Below are 22550 nucleotides of genomic sequence, written 5' to 3' on the forward strand. Positions count from 1 at the left end.
TAATAAATAGATTCAGACTTTATGCATTCTATATTCCAAATTTTTGCATATATATCTTACTACTTTATTTTGTCTTGTTTTTTACTATTTAAAATGTGTATCATATTTAATCTACCAGTTATTTACTTTTAAATGTCTTCCTTTTTTATGCTTAGAAAAGCCTTTCCTACTCGATATCAAATTAAATGTAGATTTTTTTCTCCTAGGTTACTTTTGCAAGAGTTTTTCACAAATTAGATTTCCTTTTTTTTTTTTTTTTTACCAATTAACTGGCTGTGTACCATAATTACCAAACTGTGTATACTTTATTATAATCTTGCTGATAAAATGCAAAGGTTATGAACTTGAAAAAGTGATGTAAGACTATGCAATACAATAACTCATGGAAACTCACTGAGTTTTTTCCTAATCCTCAAAGAATAATTATCTTAACATGCTTTAAGATATTGTAAAAATGATATTTCCAAATACCCACAAACCTATGTAAACTTCCATTCACTTTATCTCTTAAAATATTAATAAATTTAAATTGAATAACTGTACAAAATAAATTTACTAAATTACTCCTGTAACTACCAAAGCTATAGAAAATTATGTGGCATATATTGAAAGAAAGACATAGATTAAATAAAGCTTAGCCTGGCTTTAAAAACACTCATAGTCAAGTGTGTAGGCCATGTAGTAGGATATGGAGACAAAGCAACAAATATACCAATAACTCTAAGACAAGGTATAACATCAGTGGAAAACAAAGAAAGAATAGAGAAGTTAAGAGGAGAGTGAGATGGACTACTTTTACGGACTCAGATAAAGGTTTACCTAAAGGGAAGGATGCAAACTAGAAGAGCTTAAAGGATGTGTACAATGTCTCCTAGGCAGACAGGAGAATGTGAGCCCCGGGTGCCCATGGAAGAGAAAAAGAGTATGCTGGGAGAGCAATGTTTTGCTTGCTAGGGCAGAGTATTTTCACAGAGGGCCACGAGCATATCTTTTTGGAATATGAACTTGAGTTTGGAACATGGGAGCTCTCCATGGCAGGCGAAGGCATTTAGATTTAATTTGGTAGCCACAGAAGCACACCAAATGGTTTTCGGCAAGGAAAATTAGAAAGATGAAAAACTAATCTGGTGCAGGTGTGTGTCAAGATTAGGGGATGTAATATCGGAGAAATGACACACGGGAACAGAGAGAGGATTAAATTATATGACAAGAGGACAGTACAGTATTAAGCAGCCTGGAGGTTTTTGGACGGTTCAAAAATCTGTCATCAGAAACCAGCGAGAGAAAGGAGTTGAGAAAGCTCATATGTCAAGAATAATCAATGATAGTGGAAAAAAAATCAATTACTTAACGAGAAAAACGTAGTTGGAAAAGAAATTTTAAAAGTATTGAACTACATTCAATGAATCCATCCAGAACCATCTTTAAATTTAAATTCTATCACGGTTGCACTATTGTGAAATAACACATTCATGATGTATATTAGGGACAAAGGCTAGAAGGAAGTAAGACAAGAGAGCCTTCTCTCTCGCCCTCCTAAATTCACTGGGAACAGAGAGCTCCAAAAACCTTATTCAAGCACCTCATGAAGTCATTGCCAATTATTCCCCAGGCATTTGAGTCCACCTCTAAATTTATTTCTGAGATGAAATAGATTGAGAGGGCTACCTTTTTTTTCCCATTAATCCTGCCCATTTCCAAAGAAGTGGAAGAGACACTGGTTAGTTAAGCATCTTCCATGATATAGATGGAGATACAATTCTTCAGACTGGAGAAGTCATTTATCAAATTTGGTGTATATAACAGATTTCAGGAAAGTCCTTTAGGTCTTTTCAATACCATTATTCATCTGGAGGGTTAATGCTTAAAATATTTACTTACATAAAATAATAATTACATTTATTAATATGACTTTAATATTATCTCTTTAAATATATATTTTAAAAATCCAGTAACACCCCTCTGTACGTACTCATGTGACAACACTTACACATCTTGCCTGTCTTAGACCTTAAGCTAATGTTCTTGGACATGCTGTTGTATATTATTGCAGGCATAAAACAAGTGTGCCAGGAGATTGCTTCAGTTGCTATGGAAATATCATTTAATTTCCTAATTCGTAGGTATACAAATGCAAAACCATAACATTTTATTATTTCTCAAGTTTGGCAACCCAGTCTATTGTTCATGTCTGAGGACAAACTCCTCACATTTTCAACACTTTTGTTCAAAGAGTTAAGAACTTAACCTGTCTTGCAATGTAATACTTATAAATTGACTTGTTGGACAAAAGTGAAATGAAAGAAGGGAACAAGGAACATATGTAAGTCATGTATTCTTCTCCTTAAGCAAAATATAGAAAAATGTCTGTTTACCAACAAATAAAAACAACTGGTGGCATTAATGTTACAAAAGACTTCTTTAAATCATAACTTCCCTAATGGTTATGATATGCAAAAGGGCATTACAATTACAAAAGTGGACTTCAGGAATCCATCTGTTATATACAGCAAGGCATAACTGACCTCTTCTTCCTGCCTCTTTCCACCAAGTTTTGTCTAACTTGGGCTTTGCAATTAGGTAGAAATAACAGAAATTATGCAGACGACACACAAACTTTAAAAAGTGGTATTCTAAAACTCATTGCTTTCTACCTACTTTAAGACACTGATTTGCTAATGAACTCCCTACCCATGATGTTTTCCCACTTCAGTAGTTCTTAATACAAAGCAAGCTAAACTAAGCCTTCCTTTTAACCCCCCCCGCCCCCCCCCCCCCGCCCCGGCCTTTCAGTACCCAACTCTGCCAAACAACTTGAGAAACACAAAGCTTCTAGTTTCTCTCCTCTTAGTCTTTCCTCAGTTCAATACTATTTCAGATCTCTGAGCTGACCACTACTGGCCTAAAGCTACTTTGGCAAAGGTCAACATGGGATCTACCTCCTATGTAACAAATCCAGTGGCCAATCTTTAGTCTTTACCCTCCATGATCTCCAATCACCATCTGGTGATCACTTTTTCCCCTTAAAACACGAGACACTTGGAAAACTTTCTTCTCACCTTAAAAATTTTTAAGGAAAATAAATGAATGGAGTACTTACCTCCACCTTCCCTAGTCCCTGCAATAAAAATCATGATTGACCTGCCTGTGCACAAAACACAGGTGTGAAAACTCTTTGGCAGGGGCCAGATATATTGAGAAATGTTTTCTCTTTACTGAGAAACTACATCTGCTAGTTGTATAAGCACACATCAGTAAACTCATAGTTTTAGCAAGCTTCATTTTTTAAATGTTACCCACGCTAATAATCAAACAGTGCAGTAAGGTGAAGAATGTAGCTAGAAGGGAAATTCTCCCAGCTTAAATATCAGACATCAGGATGAACAGACACCTAATCTGACCGTCCACCACAGATAGCTTCTAAGCAGAAGATGCATTGGTCATGGGGTCATATTTTTGGCCACTGATAGAGTCACCTGCCACTGTCTCTTTCATCACCAACTGAGCTCCAGGGCTCCTGGGAACAGACTGCATGAGTGCTAGAGGGTTGGCCAAAGAAGAGCTTCCCAGCTTCAGCCTTCATCATCTGCTCATGCCATCTCTTTCTCTCCTTCGTCCCATTGGCTGTCCAAACCCAGAGAGCTCATTGGTGGAAGCAATAAACAGATGCAGGATTTGATCTTACAGCCTACCTTACTTTGCCTCTGTATGTTCTGGGTAAAAATCTGAACCAAGGGTTTGAAGTGAGAGTAACATTTTTCTCTCTCTGCCATGTTTTTGTTTATGTGTGTGTGTGTTTCACTTTGCTGATTTCCTTACTTCAGTGATTAAATGCTTCATACTATTCCTTTCTTTCCCCTCAAATGTTTTTTATTCTTTGTGGTTTTTTTTTTTCTTTTAGGTGTTGGTATTCTTGGGGATGCAGACTCCATAATTATTATAGCACTTTCTGCAATCTTTGGGACACTTCATCTACTTCCACCATCACTCCAAAATTTCTAATTTGAATACAAACAACTCAGAAGTCCAGACCTTATACATAAGTATCTAGTGAAGACTTGCATCTGGAATTCCTTTAAGTTCTTCAAATTTCAAATTTAACATCACCAAACCAAACATCAGCTTACTCCTAAACTATGTTTCACACCAGAAGGACAAGTGATAAAAATTAGGTTTCACACCAGGAAGACAAGTGATAAAAATCAGAGTTACCCTTTTCTGTACCGTTATCCTCATTCTTTCATACCCAGATGGTTTCAGATTCCTATTTTATCAGTGCTGTTTTCTCCATCCCTCCCACCTCCTTATGCATCATCCCTCTTCCAAGCACATTGGCAACTGTATTATTTGTTGGTCCCTAAAACTGGTGACATCCCTACCTTCATGTTTCCTCCTTAGCCTGGAATGCTATGTTATAATTTGTGTTTATGAGAAACTTCTACATGTTTTTCCACTTCCCATTCAAATGTAAGTCTTCTTGACTTTTATCTAATTTTGTTTGACCATAAATACTCCTTCATTATTGCTATCTAAAACTTTGTCTATTCCTCTACTTACTGACATTTTTTTTAGTTATTTGTTTGTGGCCTGTCCTAATGGCAGCAGATATCATGTCTCACTCATCTTGATAGTCTAAATAGGGTATCTTACCTAAGAAAGGCAATTAAAACATGTCTTTTCAGCTGGATCAGGCCTAGCTGTGAGCACAATTGAATATCATTTTCAAAGTACAATATTCATTTACAGAATTACACAAACAGTACAATTCTACTCTACAATGAGTATTTGCTTTCATCTCACGTCTTATGAAAAATATAAGACTTAAAATTAAGACAATTAGTGATTTCTACTTTCCAAGTGGAAAAACAAATAAAACTTCAAATAATTATCTGATTTGCTTGCCTTGTATTTTTGAGATACAATTTACATAATTCACCATTTTAAAATATAAAATTCAGCCATATTTTAATACGCCTAACCAGTATGTGCAACCATCACCACTACCTAATTCCAGAACTTTCATCACCTCAAAAAGAAAACTCATACCCATAGTACGCATTCATCAACTCCACCCTGCCCCCAACCCCTGGTAACCACTACTCTATTTTTTTGTTTATTTAGATTAGCCTGTTTGGACATTTCATATAAATAAAATCATACAATATGTGATGTGTTATATCTGGCTTTTTTCACTTAACATAATGTTTTCATGATTACCCATGTTTTCACATGTATCAGTACTTATTCCTCCTTATGACTGAATATTATCCCAGTGTAATGATATACCACATTTTGCTTATCTGTTCTTCAATTGTTAGTTTCAGTTTGGGGCTGTAACAAATAATGAATATAAGTGTATAGAGTTTTGTATTAATATATGTTTTCAGTCCTCTTGGGTATATACCTAGGAGTGGAATTGTTGGGTCATAAGATAACTCTATAAGTAACTTTTTGAGAAGATATTAAAATAATTTCCAAAGTGGCTGCAGCATTTTACAGTCCACTAGCAACATACGAGGATTCCAATTTTTCCATAGACTCACCAACATTCTATAGGTCCCTCTTTTTCATTAGAGCCAGCCTAGTTAAGTATGACTAGGTATCTCATAGTGGTTTACCAGTATATTTGCATGTATCTAATGATTAATGAAGCAGAGCATCTTTTCATTTGCTTACGTGCCATCTGTATATATCCTTGTGAGAAATATCTATTCAAGTCATTTGCCCATTTTTTATTTATGTATTTGTCTTTTTTATTATCAAGTTGTAATAGGTGTTTATGTATTCTGAATACTAGAATTTTATGATTGCAAATATTTTTTCACTTTCTCCTCTCCATGCTGTAATTTTTCTTCCTAATTAAATTTATTGGGGTGACACTGGTTAAAAAAATTATATAGGTTTCAAGTTTACATTTCTATGATACATCTTCTGTATATCGCATTGTGTGCCCACCATCCAAACTCAAATCTTCTTTTGTGACCATATATTTGATTCCCTTTACCCACTAACACCCCACTCACCCCCTTTCCCTGTGGTAACCACAGTACTGTTGTCTGTGTCTGTGAAGGGCTTTTTTTTGTTTGTTTGTTCATTTCTTGGTGTCTTATGATACATAAAAGTTTTTCATTTTGATAGAATCCAATTTATCTTCTTGTTTCTTATGTTGCTTTTGCTTTTGGTGTCACAACTAAGAAACTATTGGCTTGATCCAAGATCATCAGGAGTTAAATCAATTTTTCTTCTAAGAGGTATATAGTTCATTCTTATATTTAGGTCTAAGGTATATATGTTGAAAGAAGGGGTCCAAATTCATTCATTTGCATATAAACATTCAGTTGCCACAGCACCATTTGTTGAAAAGACTCCCTTTTCCCCAATTAAACTATCTTGTCACTCTTGCTGGAAAAAAAACTTGTCATAAATGTACGGGTTTATATATAACTGCTCAATTCTATTACATAGATCTACATGCGTACACTTATGTCAGTACCATGCAGTTTTGATGACTACAGTTGTGTAGTAAGTTTTAAAACTGATAAGGGTGAATCCTTCCATTTTTTTTGAAAGCTATTTTTGGCTATTCTTGCTTTCCATATGAATTAGGGGATCAGTTTGTTGATTTTGGCAAAAACGGCAGCTGGGATTTTGATAATGATAGCACTAAATCTGCAGATTAAATTAGGGAATGCTACCATGTGGAAACACTGATGTCTTCCCATTTATTAGGTCCTTCCATTTCTTTTAATGATGTTTTGAAATTTTCAGTGTACAAGTCTCCAATATTTATATATTAGTAAATACTTTTTTAAGTGAAAGGGAAAATACTGAGTATAAGTTATTTTATAATTATAACTAAAGGCCAGTGCACAAAATTCATGCACTGTGGGGGAGGGGGTCCCACAGCCCAGCCTACCCCCTCTCACAGACTGGGAGCCCTCAGGGGATGTCCTACTGATGGCTTAGGCCTGCTCCTCTGTGGGAGGTGACCAGGCTGACCAGGGGAAGGCGCCAGTCCCATTACCCCACTGCTGCTGCCACTGCTGGAGCCACCAAGGTGTTTTCATCAACATGGACTCCAGTCCCTTCACCACGAAAAAATGACAACTTTCTTTAGGCATTTTCAAGATGTGTCTTTCATAGGATATGACATTTCTTTCTTTCTTTCTTTTTTTATCCTCGCCTGAGGATATGTTTCCATTGACTTTTAGAGAGCTTGGAAGAGAGTGGGAAAGACAGAGAGAAACATCAATGTGAGAGGGCACTTTGGTTGCCTCCTGCATGAGCCCTGACCTGGGCCCCAGGCAGGGAGGAGCCTGTAACCTAGGTACATGCTCTTGATCAGAATCGAACCCAGACCCTGTGGTTGACAGGCCAAGGGTCTATCCACTGAGCCAAACTGGCTAGGGCAGGATATGACATTTCTTAGCCCCTCCAGCAGCAGACCTTAGTTTTTTTCCTCCAGGAGTGAGGTGGAAAAACCCTAGATCACCTTCTTGGATTCTTATTACCCAAGTTACCAAGAACACTGTGAGTGGCAGCGTACAGGGAGCTTAGCTAATGAGGTGTAAGAAAAGGTGTTTCCTCTGCAGCTCATGTGCAGAGGACCCACTGCATTGTGTCCGCTGGCCTGGGGGCGTTCTGTCTGCTGGGCTGCTGTCCGCTGGGCTGGGGGCATGCCCCGAGCCACGCGGTGGTGGCTTGGAGCATACCCCCAGCCCAGCAGCCCCGCGTTGTTTCCACAGCCCTCCCTCCTTCCACGGCCGGGGTGCAGGACGCTATGGGGGCCACCATCTTTGTCGCGGAGTAACAGTTAATTTGCATATTACCCTTTTATTAGATTAGATAAGGATAGAAATAAAATCTGTATAAAGTTAACATTCTCCCTGAGAAAACTTTTTATATCACATACCTATAACTTTTTATAAAATATTTACAATAAATACTTGAAAAATAGTATTTATTTTATACATTAACTTGTCTTAGTTAAAAACAATTCTGCAACAGTAAGTTAATGTAAGCAGCCACAAAATGTAATGCACCTGAATTTAAGAGATTAGCTATTCATCACAGCAACAGCACACACAGTTCTTTCCTTAGGCAGCCAGGTGTCAAGATAATTTCATCAGCTAAATAGATCTACCTCAAATTATTCAAGCTGAAAACAGCTATATGCTGCTCATTGATATCTTTGTTCAAACTTATAATATTAGTATTATTATAACATACTTATTTGTGCAATTCTTTATGAAAAGACAGTATTAAAATGTTAACCACATTTTTATAAACTTGATAAAGTGATTCAGCATTAATAAAAATATCTTGACTTGCCACTTACTAATAACTTCACATCCATATTCAATTAATATCCTACAAAGAAAATCCATGCTTTCAATTTGTATCAACTATAATAACTGATGTGGATCACAGAATTTTGATGTGATGGGTTCATTAATGATAAATCAATACCGATGTGTATGCATACAGCTTAGACCAGATGAATACTTACAGTTAGTTCAAGGCAATTTGCCCATTTTCTTAATGTTCAGAGTCATTGAAAGGTTTTCATTCAAAGTAACCATTTTTCATGATAAAAGATCATAAAAATAATACCAAAGTTCACCTTCTCCTGAAGTCTGAAAAAGATCTAGTGCTCAAAAATTAAACTCTGCACCAAGCAAAAACACTTCCTAATCTTTTGAGCAGTGCAGAACTGGCTGCTGTCTTAGCATTTAAACATTCCTAAAAAGCAATGGGGAAAGTAGGATGAAGAAGGTATATAGCATAACAGCTCCAGTATAAAAATGATGACAAAATAACAGCCAAAGAATAAAGTCGTTTAGGTAAACTTTAGAAAGTTTAATATCATGAATATTATCATAAGCATGTTATCACCATCATCAGAACAGTGTTCACTCAACTTAGTCCAAGGTCCACAAAAAATCTAGCCCATGCTATTGAAGAAAAAACAAATTACTGTAAAACACTTATAAAGGCCTAGAAACGTACTAAATATTTGGAAGCGAGTATATAGAATCCAGGTATACACTGCTTATTTGTTAATCAAAAGAATGATTAACAAATATACTGGTTGGTTTTAAATATAATAATGTATCTGGCATACTAAGGAAGAAAAAATATTGAGAATAATTTTTAAAGTAAAAAGGTATATTTAGACTATAGTTTAGTGTGCTTCATAGATGAAGAATTAATCATACTAAATCTAAGTTAGAATAAAAAATTTCTAATTTAAAATTTGAAGAAAACTAAAAGAAAAAAATATGAGCAATATTTGAACCATGAGCTGTCTCTTCTTAATAAATGTCATTCATTTTTTATGGGCTTCAGTATCATAACTTACTTTTCTTCATAGAAAAAACATGCCGATGGAAGGACTATAAACATGATTATAGGGGTGAGGAACCTTTTTTCTGCCAAGGGCCATTTGGATATTTATAATATCATTCAGGGGCCATAGAAAATTATCAACTTGAAAATTAGCCTGCTATATTTGATCAAACTTTTTTTTTTAATCCTCATCCAAGGATATTTTCCCATTGACTTTTAGAGAGAGTGGAAGAGAGAGGGAAAGACAGAGAGAAACATCAATGTGAGAGAAACATTCAGGCCCAGGCCAACTGAGGTACTTGCCCTTGACCAGACTCAAACCCGGGACCCTTGAGTTCGCAGGCCAACGCTCTATCCATTGAGCCAAACTAACTAGGGCTGGTCAAATATTTAATTAACTACCCCTAATGGGTTGCCAGGGCCAGACCAAATAATTTCTCGGACTTTATACAGCCTGCAGGCTGGACATTCCCAACCCCTGAATTAGAAAGTTGTTACTTCTCTTCTCAAATTATCTTTAATTAAATATAGTACCAGTTAAAATACCCAGGGTGTTATTTATGAAATTTGATAACCTAGTTTTCATATCCTTCTGAAGAGAAGGCATTAAAAACAGAAAACTTTAGAAAAAGAAAATCCATCACTTACTAGCTATCACAATATCACAACATACTGTTAAAACTCCTGTAGTTATGATAGTGGTCAGCAAACTGCAGCTCATGAGCCGCGGTTTGCCACTCTGTTGACTAATGAGTTTGCTGACCACTGTATAGCATATTATTACTTCAGGGACAACAACAAAGTCTTTAAATCCAGAGAATATGAGTAAGTCCTATAAATTATAATAAGATATATAACCCACTGCCAAAACCGGTTTGGCTCAGTGGATAGAGCGTCGGCCTGCGGACTGAAAGGTCCTGGGTTCGATTCCGGTCAAGGGCACGTACCTTGGTTGCGGGCACATCCCCAGTAGGAGGTGTGCAGGAGGCAGCTGATCGATGTTTCTCTCTCATCGATGTTTCTGGCTCTCTATCCCTCTCCTCTCTCTTCCTCTCTGTAAAAAATTAATAAAATATATTAAAAAAAAAAAAAGATATATAACCCACTAGAAAAACCTCGGTAAATATACAAACACACTTATCAGAGCAGAATCAAAACATTAGGTCATTAGGCAAAAAAGAAAAGATAATCAACCTCTCTAGAAATCAGAGAAACAAATTCATATGACAAAGAGATACCATTCATACCTATTCATTGGTAAACTTCTCCAACTTTAAAATTATGCCATACCGGTAAAAGGGTGAGGACATTTATATTTCCTAATCTGCTGGTGGAATATAAATTAGCACTACATTTTATTTTTTTATTTTTTTATTTTTTTATTAAGGTATTATATGTGTACATATCTTACCATTGAGCACTACATTTTAAAGAGCAATTGGGCATCAACTATTAAAATCTAAAATGTGCATACCTCATTTGACTCCAAACTTACAATTATCAGTCTACCCTTTTAAAAGCACACACTAGTACATGTGGACAAGAAACCTGTTTAAGGATGTTTTCCACGGCATAGTTTGAAATAGCAAATTGGCAGGAGCTAAATGTCTCTGAAAACAAGGATTAAATAAATCATAATAAAATAATAGGTAGCACTATTAAAATAAAATAATAGGTAGCAGTTAAAAAATAATGGTGTAGCCCGACCAGCGTGGCTCAGTGGTTGAGCATCGGCCTATGAACCAGGACGTCACAGTGTGATTCCCGGTCAGGGCACATGCCCGGGTTGTGGGCTCCATCCCCAATGTAGGGTGTGCTGGAGGCAGATGATCAAATGATTCTCTCTCATCATTGATGTTTCTATCTCTCTTTCCCTCTCCCTTCCTCTCTGAAATCAATAAAAATTTACATTTTTAAAAAATGGTGTATAAATTTATTACCAGCTAAGCTATATGTGAAGTGAAAATGAGGTGTAGAACACCATGTTACCATTTAAGTAAATATAAAAATGTATATCTTGCTACATAGACCTTGACCACTTGTACCTTTGAGGCACTGTCCTGAGTCTCCCAAAGTTAATCTGTCCAGGACACAGCCCATATTTGAAGGCAGAGAGCACAAACATTTTATCTCTGTAGGTAGCCAAAAACTGGAAACTGAAACTCCAATTAATGTAACGTCACACAGATATTAATGTGAAAGACTTCGTTTTCCTAGGAAATGCTCAATATGTTTAATTAAGAAATAGAACACGGTACATAATACCTATGATCTCAGCTTTGCTTTGAAAAGCCTTCTACATGATAAACTCAGATATACTCATAACGTGGCGGGGGGGCGGGGAGGGCAAAAACAACTAGAAATTCACCAAATGTTCACTGGAGAGTTAGACTTCAGTAATTTTTATTCTCACATTTCTTTTCTTTGTTATTTTCTAGATGCTCTACAATGGTCATGTATTGATGAAAGAGTAAAAAAACAAAACATGTTCCTTTTGAAACAATGTACCCTCTGTGGCTGCATTCTTGAGATACCTCTCCAGCCGTGGGCAAACTACGGCCCGCGGGCCTAATCGGCCTGTTCGGCTGTTCTGTCCGGCCCGCAGAGCCGAAAGAGCGGAGGGTTCTCTTGCTCTCCCCTCAGCTCCTTTACTTTGAATTTATATTAGTTCACACAAACACTCCATCCATGCTTTTGTTCCAGCCCTCCGGTCCAGTTTAAGAACCCATTGTGGCCCTCGAGTCAAAAAGTTTGCCCACCCCTGCATAGTGTCCAAATATTTCCTGCTTCCCAGCCTCTCTCTCCCCTTTACTCCAGTCCCACTCCTCAGCGGCCTCCTGAGCAGTTATCCGAGTCCCAGCCTCAGTTCTGGATGGGACTTCTCCTCTCCCCCTGCAGTGCTCATTAATCTCATCTTCCTGCTGACTCAGCCTGTCCCAGTTCCCAGACCAAGGCAGGGCTGAATAAGGTACTAATACAAGGTCATCCGTTCCTTCATCTATCTCCCATTCATACTAGAGCAAAGCTTCTGGTTCTGTGTCTGCCTGGACTTTAGGCCCATGCCACTGTGGAGTCCGTACCACACTGCACTGCACACTGTCATGGTCTATCTGTCATGTTCTTTCTGGGATTAAAGTGTTCAGGTACTTTTCACCTCTACTATATCGTTACATAATGAGGTCAAGTGCTATTATATCTTATTCATACACAGATCCAGGGCTATGTCCCCCCAAAGCAGTGTTTTCAACAGCTTGTAAGAAAGTTTACTTGATGTATGACTGCTCCATTTGTTTAACCAGAAATAGGATTTGTTCAAAGATAGAATGAGTTCGGAGGCTTATTCCATTAGCTAGCACTTATAAAGGAACTAATGCAGGCCCAGGTTTGTAACAGAATTATTAGGGAAAACACACACACACACACACACACACACACACAAGAATCTAAAGTGGTTGAGAACACCTTTTAAAAAGAGAGAGAATAATTACTGTTTTAGTTTCTGCTTTAAAAGCACAACATGAAAATCTTCTTGCCCGAGGTCCTGATTTCACAGATGGGCAAACGGCAATCGAGTTGGCCTGCCGGGATTTCAGGCTACTGCCAGCGTGGACTCTTGCCTCCTGTCCCAGCTCCATGGGCCCCATGGGCCTGGCTCTGCTCGCCACTATTTGTCTGCTTGCCAACTCTGAACTGTTCACTTGGATCAAGACTCTGTCCCCTTCCAGTTCATGCTGTGAACTAAGGTCTACATGTATTCCTTCCTCTTTTCCTACAAACCTAGCTTTCTACTTCAACATCTTTCCCAAAGACTGTCAGGTCTCTAAATCAAATTATAACAAACACTGCTGTTTGCTTACCCAATAGTCCTTCCCCCTTCCTTTTTCTTAACAGAACTGCCATTCAGCTCATCTACCCATTAGTCTAAGCCCATCATGCATGGTGATTCCTTCCCCTTGCTGTTGACTGGATGGGAATGGCCATGGGATTCAGCGCTGGACAGTGAGACCGGAAGAGACCACTGGTTGAAGATGAGGTCTGGACACAGAGGGCAGAGTCCAGAGACCGGCAGAGAGGAGACTCTAGGCCTAAGTCTGATGCCTGGAGTGACCTACCTCTGGATTTCTTATGTTTACAAAGATTTTTTAATGTATTTCCTTTCTTCTGCTGCCAGGTTACACATAGCAAATAGCCCATCTCTTAAAAAAAAAAAAAAAAAAAAAAAAAAACAACTTACCAGTGGCTTTGTTTTCCATTTCAAAAGAACGACTTTAAAATGGGAATGTGGTGGATATTTGGATTGGTTTTAGTTTGAAACTATTATGAGTAAACTGATATTTATTTTCATGTAAAAACAGTCTTTGTGCACATGTTTTCATTTCACCTGGGAGCAAAATCTCCAGGTTGTGTGCTAAGAGTATTTTTAGCATTCAGGGAAACTACTAAAGTGTTTCCTAAAGTGTTACATTCCCACCAGCAAACTCAGTGCATCATCTGGTTACTTCACACTCTCCAAAACTTGATACTGTTGGTCTTTTTAAATTTAGCCATTCTAGTGTTTGTAACGGTAGTATATTGTGGTTTTTAAATTTCATTATTTGGGTGAATAAGAGAGTTACGTGCTTTTTGATATGCTCATTGCTCATTTGTATACCTTCTTTTGTGAAATAGCTCTTTGGATATTTTGTTCATTTTTAGTTGGATTGTTTGTATTCTTATTGAGATACAAAAGTTCTATATACAGCGAGAATAATTAGTCTTTTTCCAGATATATAGAGATACATATATTTAGCAAATCGTGTGTCTTTTGAAGAGTGGAATTTTTTTATGTAAAGTTTAGTTTCTATTTTTCTTATAATTTTATGATTAGTGCTTTTGCATCCTAAGACTTCTTTGCCTCAACCAAATCACAAAGATTTCTTCCTCTATTTTCTTCTCGAAGTTTATATATTCAAAATCATTTACAAATCTCAAAACATATGCTCAACAAAAGAAAGAGACAAAAATGAGTGCATATTTTTATGATTCAACTATATCCATTTCTAGAACAAGAAAAACTAATCTATAAAGATGAAAATCAAATAAAGCAGAGGTAATGGAAATAAATTTTAGTTGCAGTGGTGGTTACACAGGTATATTTGTCAACACACAATTATAAATGGATGTACTTTATTATATATAAAACATATCTCAGCAAATTTAATTATAAAAAATTATTTTTAAATCCTCACCCAAGGATATTTTTCCACTGATTTTTAGAGAGTGGAGGAGAGAGGGAAAGACAGAGAGAAATATCGATGTGAGAGAAACACATTGATTGGTTGCCTCCTACACAAGCCGTGACCAAGGCCCAGGCCAGGGAGGAGCCTGCAACCTAGGTATGTGCCCTTGATTGGAATCAAACCCAGGACCCTTCAGTTCACAAGCCAACACTCTATCCACTGAGCCAAACTGGTTAGGACTAAAAGTTTTTAATGGGAATTTGGAGATGGATTGATAGAAAGACTGGTGACCACACAGTCCCAAAGGATAGGATCTGGGGGAGAAGCAAGACAAAAATATTAACCTTAGAGTATATATAACTTCTTAAATAAATATGTTATTCTAAGTGCATAAATATCATTTAGTGTTTCTCAAAGACAGTGACATTAGGCAAACAAGCCAACTGTACTTTGGGCTGGTCCCTAAATAAAGGTAACTGACTGTACCTGCAATCCAGGAAAGATCTTTAAAAGGAGAGAGAGGGAAAAGATGGGGAGGTAAGAAAATGAAATGTTTTTTAGTTCTCCTTTGTCCAGAGACTCTGTGAAACTAAATTTGCAATTTTCTTTCAAAAGGGAAAGCCTATGGCACTGAAGATGAAGGTTTTCTCATGTAGCAAGTGGTTTATGTTTTAAAAGAAAAAAAAAAAGTGGCGCACAGTGAGAAATAAATCACTATGCTTTGAAATTTTAAAGAATAATCACACGTGGAAATTTAGAATTTTATAGCTAGAAGACATTCCATATATCATCTAGTCCAAGTCACTTAGACATTTAATAAATAAGCTTTGGAGAGCTTGAGGCTTGTCTAGTCATATAACTAATTAGCTGAAAACCTGGAGGAAGAACACAGGTGTCCTGATGTCTGATTCAGTGCTTTTATAAAATTACTAGAGGTCTGGTGCACGAAATTCGTGCATGCATAGGGTCCCTAGGCCTGGCCGGTGATCAGAGTAGATCAGGGCCTTCCAGCTGCTGGCCAGGGCCTTCCTTCCCCAGCTGCCAGCTGCTGTCCAGAGCCTTCCTTCTGTGCTGCCCCCTGGTGGTCAGCACACGCAAGTGATTGAGCTCCTGGTCTCCTGGTCGAACTCCTGAGGGGACACTTTGCATATTAGCCTTTATATATATAGATAATCTAGCCCAATGCTCTTCACAGAGCAGGGATTTTAAAAAGTCCTGTTGAATGAATTCAGGTTAGGTTACTGTTTTTAAAAAATACATTGAACATATAATTGAATAGAGGGATAAATGTAAACGCTGACATTTTTTTCCAAGGAGTTCTATATAAACCTCTTTATGCCATTTCTGCATAATTGAGAGGGGAAATGGGGCATATCTCATTAAATAACACTGGCAGGTATCAATACCTGAAGAAAAAAATGAAGAGTAGTTGTAAATTCTCAAGAATTATGGGCTGCCCTCTCCTAGAACTAGTTGAGGACAATCCGTTCTTCCTGAGATATTTAAGGTACATTCCTACCTCCTTAATGAAAGATGGATTAATGGTATTTAACAACTGCTTCGGGCCCTATGAATTTCAGATACACTTGGATGACTGGATTCTCACCAAACCCTTCTCCAATCACAATTAAAATCAGATGATAACATCAGATCCTTTGGTCATTTATGGCATCCTTGTCATTTCTAGTAGGCTATGGGAGAACTGACATGTCTCCATTAAGAGTTAATAGCTTTGTTGAGCATCTACGTATGAACCAGGAAGCTATGGTTCGATTACTTGTCAGGGAACATGACCGGTTGCGGATTAGATCCTCTGTAGGGGTTGTGCAGGAGACATCTGATCAATGATTCTCTCTCATCATTGATGTTTCTATCTCTCTATCCCTCTCCCTTCCCCTCTGAAATCAATAAAAATATATATTTTTTAAAAAGAGTTAATACCTTTAGTTGTGAAACACCAAGGCACCATAAAAAAAAGATTATAGATTTACTGCCAATATAGAATGAACAACATAAACCCAATTTGCATTAAATAAATATATCAAAAGTGTCCTATTAATATTTCTATAGCCTTTGTGATTTTATAAAATTAAATTATTTCTACCCCAACACAATGGCATGTCAGTCATTTAATGTAGGAACACTGAAGCAAGTTAGGATGTTAGCTGATCTGGATCTCTATCCCAATTGGGCAACTTCCACAAGTGTTGCATTACTTGGCTCTCCCAGAAAGATAAGTAAACAAAATAGCAAGACACTGAAAACTAGCAAGATACTGAAAAACCAATACCTGGTTTTACATATATGTTTCTCATCCATGATCCAGTTTGAAAGACTGTTAACTGAAAAAATACATATATGTATATACATATATGTGTCTATATAAACAACTGCAACATGGATTGTATCTGCATGGGAGCAAAAACATAAGAAACCCCTAATTAATCAGACAGTTATAAATTTTCAGCTCAATAGATGAACAAAATAAATTCATTTTATTTCATCCTTACTCCACCTCTCTGCTTGGCCAACACCTTAACCTGAGTTCACAATTCTTATTTCACCCCTGTTAATGCACATGGGACTCACAGCTGAAAAGTAAGTCTCGGAGTTGTATACACAGGCAGCCTTTAAACAAAGGCATAAAAGAAGTCCGGTAAAATTAAGCTTTATAAAGTCAGACTATCTCTTTGTGTTTTTTTTTTATAACGTGTTACAAGTAATAATTTCAAAGAGTTATAAAATGCATACTTGTGGTTGAGTTAGAATTCACCTCCACAGTAAAATTCACATTTGAAAAAAATAAAAATGCCCCAAAGTAAAATTTTTCAAAAATTACTGATGCTTTAATATGGAACTGACTAGAGGTAATATATTTGAAGATATTTTATTTAGATCTACTGAATCTTTAAAACATCAGAATATTGAGAAAAACCTCAAAATATAAAATAAAAATGCTACAGTCTGTGATCTGTTAAACTGTTAGCTTTTATATATGTATTCATATTCTAACTATGTATCTTAAGACAATATTCACAAAACCAATTTCTTATCTTATTAGAACTACAAAATAATAAATATAAGAAAACCTTTAACTATGTTGGAGAAAGCAATGAGATTGTGTCTATTTAAAATGGATTAAACATGAACACTATAAAAACTGACCTTTGTTACCTACAGGTAAAATGTTCTAAAAATCTCTTTTTATATATATAAAATAACTTAATCATATCACTTATAATGTTGGATAAATTATTCATGGATATATATTTCAAAAAAGTTAATGAACACCAACCAAACACAAAGGCTTACCAACAGACTTAGCCAGTGAGCAATTGCCACCCCACACTGAGAAGATATTTCACTTGCTCAGACACAATGCCAGATAGACCCTCTATCCTTAACCCACCTTCACCCCCAATAAAATACTTGAAAGATCATAACCCATTTGGAATTATTAATAATCTTGAACACACACACCCCTCAAGAAAAGGGCTTGTGGTAATTAAGTAAGGTCAATAATAAAGGGAAAATAAAGTTCCAGAAAATACAATTACTCTAACACTGGCTTCATATATGTCAATATAAAATAATCCTGGTTGTTGTTCTCCAATATTTCTACAATCCTGAAATATTTTGCAAAATAGGAGAGAGCTGTGATAATTATATTATTTATATTATCATAATATTAAACGATTGTTTAGAAAGGTCAGGTTTTCTGTATGCCTTTAAGTTTAAAGAAAAGAATAAAAACAATACTCTGGGCCCACCTTGTGACACAGACCTTGGATTCCTCAGTGTCTTGGGATGGAGCTTCAGGTGAGGCAAAGAACTTAAACTCCCCTGGGTAGCTGAACACTCTATGATAAAATGGACCTCACGCACAAGAAATTGTTTTATCCCAACTGATACTGTAATTACTCTGACTCTATATATCTAATGCTTTTTAATATACTCATCAGTATGTCAAAAATTCCAGAACAGTCTTCCCAAACACACCAGGCTTCCTTCTGCTCTGCTTTTCCAGCTGTGGGACCCACCATGCATGAAATTCTTCTCAAGAGTCTGTTTAAGCTCAAGTGCTACTCCTGGATGGAATCTTTCCCTGGTTCCAGAAACGTCTGTCCTCTTTGGAACTCCTCTAACACATGGTCTTCATTTCTTTCCAGTACATCATCATATATTGTCTTGGACTCTTTTTAAACCATTTCTCCTCATTATAATTATGCTTACTTAACACATGCTTTGTACCTAGTACTGTGCCTAACACATTTAACCCCTAAAGCAATCTCATGAACCTGACTCTACCATAATTCCCATTTTGCAGATGAGGGAAAAATACTTAAATAGCATGCAAGGGCACAACACTCCACTGCTTAAATAGAGCATGCACTCAAATCTAAAGTTCCCTCCAAAGATCTCCTTCTTTGCTACTGTGAAATATGACCTCATGCAAATGCCCGTTCTCAACTAGAGTGTAAGCTAAGGTCAAAGAGTGTCTTTTACTTCTTTTGAAAACCTCATACCACTAAGCACAGGGTTAGACAGGTTTTAAGAGTTCTGAGGGAAGCACAGAAAATGTTCCAGGATATTTCCTATGAGGTACACAAAATGTTCTGTTGGGCTTTATATACACTATACATTCTTAAAGGTCCAATAAACTAAAGGCAAAAGCCTGTAGAAATGAAATTCTTCAGAAGTTGGTCTTTATCTGTAAACTGGATTATAGTCAGAGTAGCAGGCTGCTTCTATAAGACATTAGCTGCTTGTCTTTCATGTTTTATTAATTTTACTCAAGTCTCTCTCAAAATCTAGCTGTAAACAAGTGTTCATTTCTTTTCTTTAATAACCTTGTAAATTTTGTTTTCAGTAAGTGAATGAATATTTACAAAGGAAACAAATAAAAGGTACCTTTCTTTCCCTAGTAAGCACAATATTTAAAAACTGAGCACATACCCACATCACTCTTTATATTAAACTGCAATAAAAACAAGCAGGGCAGCCCTAGCCGGTTTGGCTCAGTGGATAGAGCATCGGCCTGCGGACTGAAGGGTTCCAGGTTTGATTCCAGTCAAGGGCACATGCCTGGGTTGTGTGCTCAATCCCCAGTAGGAGGCATGCAGGAAGCAGCCAATCAGTGATTCTCAGCATTGATGTTTCAATCTCTCTCTCCCTCTCCCTTACTGTCTGAAATCAATAAAAATAAATATTTTTTTAAAATGAGCAGGGCTGCTTCCTTACCACATTACATATATGAAGCCCCACAGAGAGAGAGCAGTAGAGTTACTGGGAGGGAAAAGTCATCTGAAAGTATATTAGGATAGTATTAGTTTATTGTATTCATATACAATCACCACCAAAGTTTTTACCTGCTTCATGGCATTCCAGGAAAAAAAAAAAAATCACCAACAACACCACCCCTATCTACAACTGTGTTCATTTTAAAATAAGGTAGTCATTCCAATGCACACAGGGCTGATTGCAATTCTGTATCAGAACGTTGGTAACACTCATAATTCAACTACACTTCAGCCACATAGCTGCAGAGTCAGCCAAGCCATTAGTGGAATTGCATTCCTACCAAGGGGAGTTGGGGCAGGGGGTGGGTCCATCATTCCTAATATCACTCACTTCCTAAAAACTGTTTCAGATGATTAACTGTATCAGCTCCTCATCAAACCAGCACTCCATCACTTTGAAAGGTAATTCTCATCTCAACTCCTACTTCACATTCTCATAAAATGTAAAAGTGCATATTGTACTACTAGCATCTAATAATTTCGATGAAAAGAAAAAAAAATCAATAATTTGCTCCACAGAATAGTTTTTTTTACTGGCAGCTTCACTGAATCCGCAATTAATTTCAGTCCCTCCCCACACACTCATTAAACATAAAACATAGCTATTCTACAGATACTATTTTCTGCTTTTGTTCTTTTTTTAAAGGGGACTATAGATAGGGCAAAATACAGGCTTCTAAAGACTCCATTTTTTTTTATTTGTACTTATGCTGTTCGTTGGACCTTTCTGAAATGATGAGTACACTAAACATTCTGAGGCATGGCTGTCTCACCACACATAAATAAACTTTGCAGCAGCCATGCTTGCAAAAAGGAAAACTGCCAAATTACTATTAACATATATAATAGAAGGGGTTGGAGTGTAAGCTAAAGAAAGCAAAGTAAAACATATGACTTGGTGAAAACAATGCGTGCCAAAGCAACTGAAATTTTAAATTGTTAATAATGACCCCAGAGCTAATTCAACTTTCCCATAAACTGCAAAGGGAATCACACAGTATGTTTCTCTACAAACATCTTCACAGTTCCTGTAAGGGGGATTCGAGGGGGGTAAGGTCATCTGCTACAGGCTATCAGGCAGCTAATGCTATCAAAGTGGTATATTGATAAGCCTGTGGAGTATAACCTCATTACTCCAGAACTGCCTATCCATTGTCCTCTTTAGAAGTTAACCCGTAATGAACAAAGTGCATCTCTTCCACCCTCTACTCCCCATTTTCCCAAAATCAATCCACTTCAGTGTTTTGCGTGCTGATAAAAACATTGCATAAATAATAATGTGGTGCACACGCATTAAAGTTTAGAGAGTTTGCGCCTTTGAAGTAGGCAGAGACAGGACTAAGGACACAGGGGTTCAATTCCAAGCCAAATGTTAGGCGGGTGGTTTGAAAACATCCATCCAAATAGGCCCAGGGGGAAAGGACACAGCAGCGTCCACTGCTACCACCCTTCCCTCCCCTCCCCTTTCTTGTTCTCTTCTTTCCTTGTGGCTTCACACAGAGACCATCAAAGCAGGGAAACCTGGATTCTAAATGAGTGAGACACACACTGAGAATATGTAATTCCCAAGAGGAAAACACAAACGGCGAAAGAGGGGTGTGGGGGGCTGTTGGCAACATGTCCAAGTGACAACCCTCCCCACCCCCCCTCTAATACAGCACAAATCCATAGATTCTTCCTCGAGCCTCTTCCCCTTTCAGTTCCTACTACTCTTTCCAACTTGACCCTTAATCCAAATAACGTCGGGACCTGCAAGGTATCCGCCGTGGAAGAGTATGTCTCTCAGTATATGTGCCCAATTTTCTGGAAGCCCCTGAATCCGGACACTTAAGCAGGCAAAGGATCTCCCATCGGGAAGGGGTGAAGAAAGCGGGTTAAAGAGATGGAGACAAGAGGAAAAGGATGCAGAGCAGCGCTCTAGGGCGAGTGGCTGGAAGGAAGACGAGGAAGAAAGAAAGGGTGGGAAGGAAGTGAGGCCGGCAGAGAGGAAGAAAGGGATGAAAGGAAGGCTGGAAGGGAGAAAGGAGGGGAGAGGAGAGAGGGATGTTGGGAAGGATGAGGGCGGGAGGGTTGGAGAGCTGGGAGGGAGGGGAGGATGGAAAGGATGGGAGGGAGGGAGGTTGGGAGGGAGGGAGGCAGACAAGGATGGAGGATGCTCTGCTCGGGACTCACCTCGGTGGGTCGGTGGGAGTTTCTCGCCTCCTCCTCTTTCTCGCCGGTGCCTAGCAGCTGGAAGCGTAATCACAGAAGGGCTGGAGAGGCGGCGGCGAGCACAAGGGCAGCAGCTGCAGCAGCCGCCTCTGGCCGAGGTGCGGTGCCTCCTGCTCCGCCCGCCAGCCCGGGTCTCCGCCTCATTCGAGCCTGGAAGCGGAGCCGCTCCCCCCGCCCCCCTCCCGCTCCGTGTCCAGCCCCAGCGCTAGCAGCAGCGGCCCGGATCGCCGCTAGGGGAGGGAGTCAGTGCGCAGGCGCGGCCGCTTGCTGCCTAGCGCGCCCCCGCGGCCCCCGCAGCTCCGCGGGTCTCTGGGAAGCACAGGCCCGGGTGGGGTGGCGCGAGAGAGCCGGGCCTGGGAGCTCTGAGCGGGATGGGCGGGGTCGGAGTTGGAGAAGCCCCCAGCTCCGTGCGGCAGGTGGGGGGAGGGGATGGTAGTGGAGGGCGCAGGTGCCGTGTCCATGACAACCGCGT

General features: G+C 38.3%; 1 protein-coding gene across 4 annotated transcripts in view; it reads right to left on the minus strand.

The window, feature by feature from the left end:
* The window catches only part of CTNNA2 (catenin alpha 2), a 1121468-nt gene extending 1099169 nt beyond the window's left edge, over nt 1–22299 (minus strand). For 3 of the 4 annotated variants that reach the window (XM_080682951.1, XM_080682954.1, XM_080682953.1), the window contains exon 1: nt 22040–22299. The gene's annotated coding sequence lies outside the window, so the exon portion shown is untranslated. The remainder of the gene's footprint in view (nt 1–22039) is intronic. The other variant, XM_080682952.1, reaches the window with a different exon arrangement.
* Between the last annotated feature and the right edge of the window lie 251 nt (nt 22300–22550).

The sequence above is a fragment of the Plecotus auritus genome, assembly GCF_963455305.1.
Source record: "Plecotus auritus genome assembly, chromosome: 8".
In the NCBI taxonomy this organism is placed as follows: domain Eukaryota; kingdom Metazoa; phylum Chordata; class Mammalia; order Chiroptera; family Vespertilionidae; genus Plecotus; species Plecotus auritus.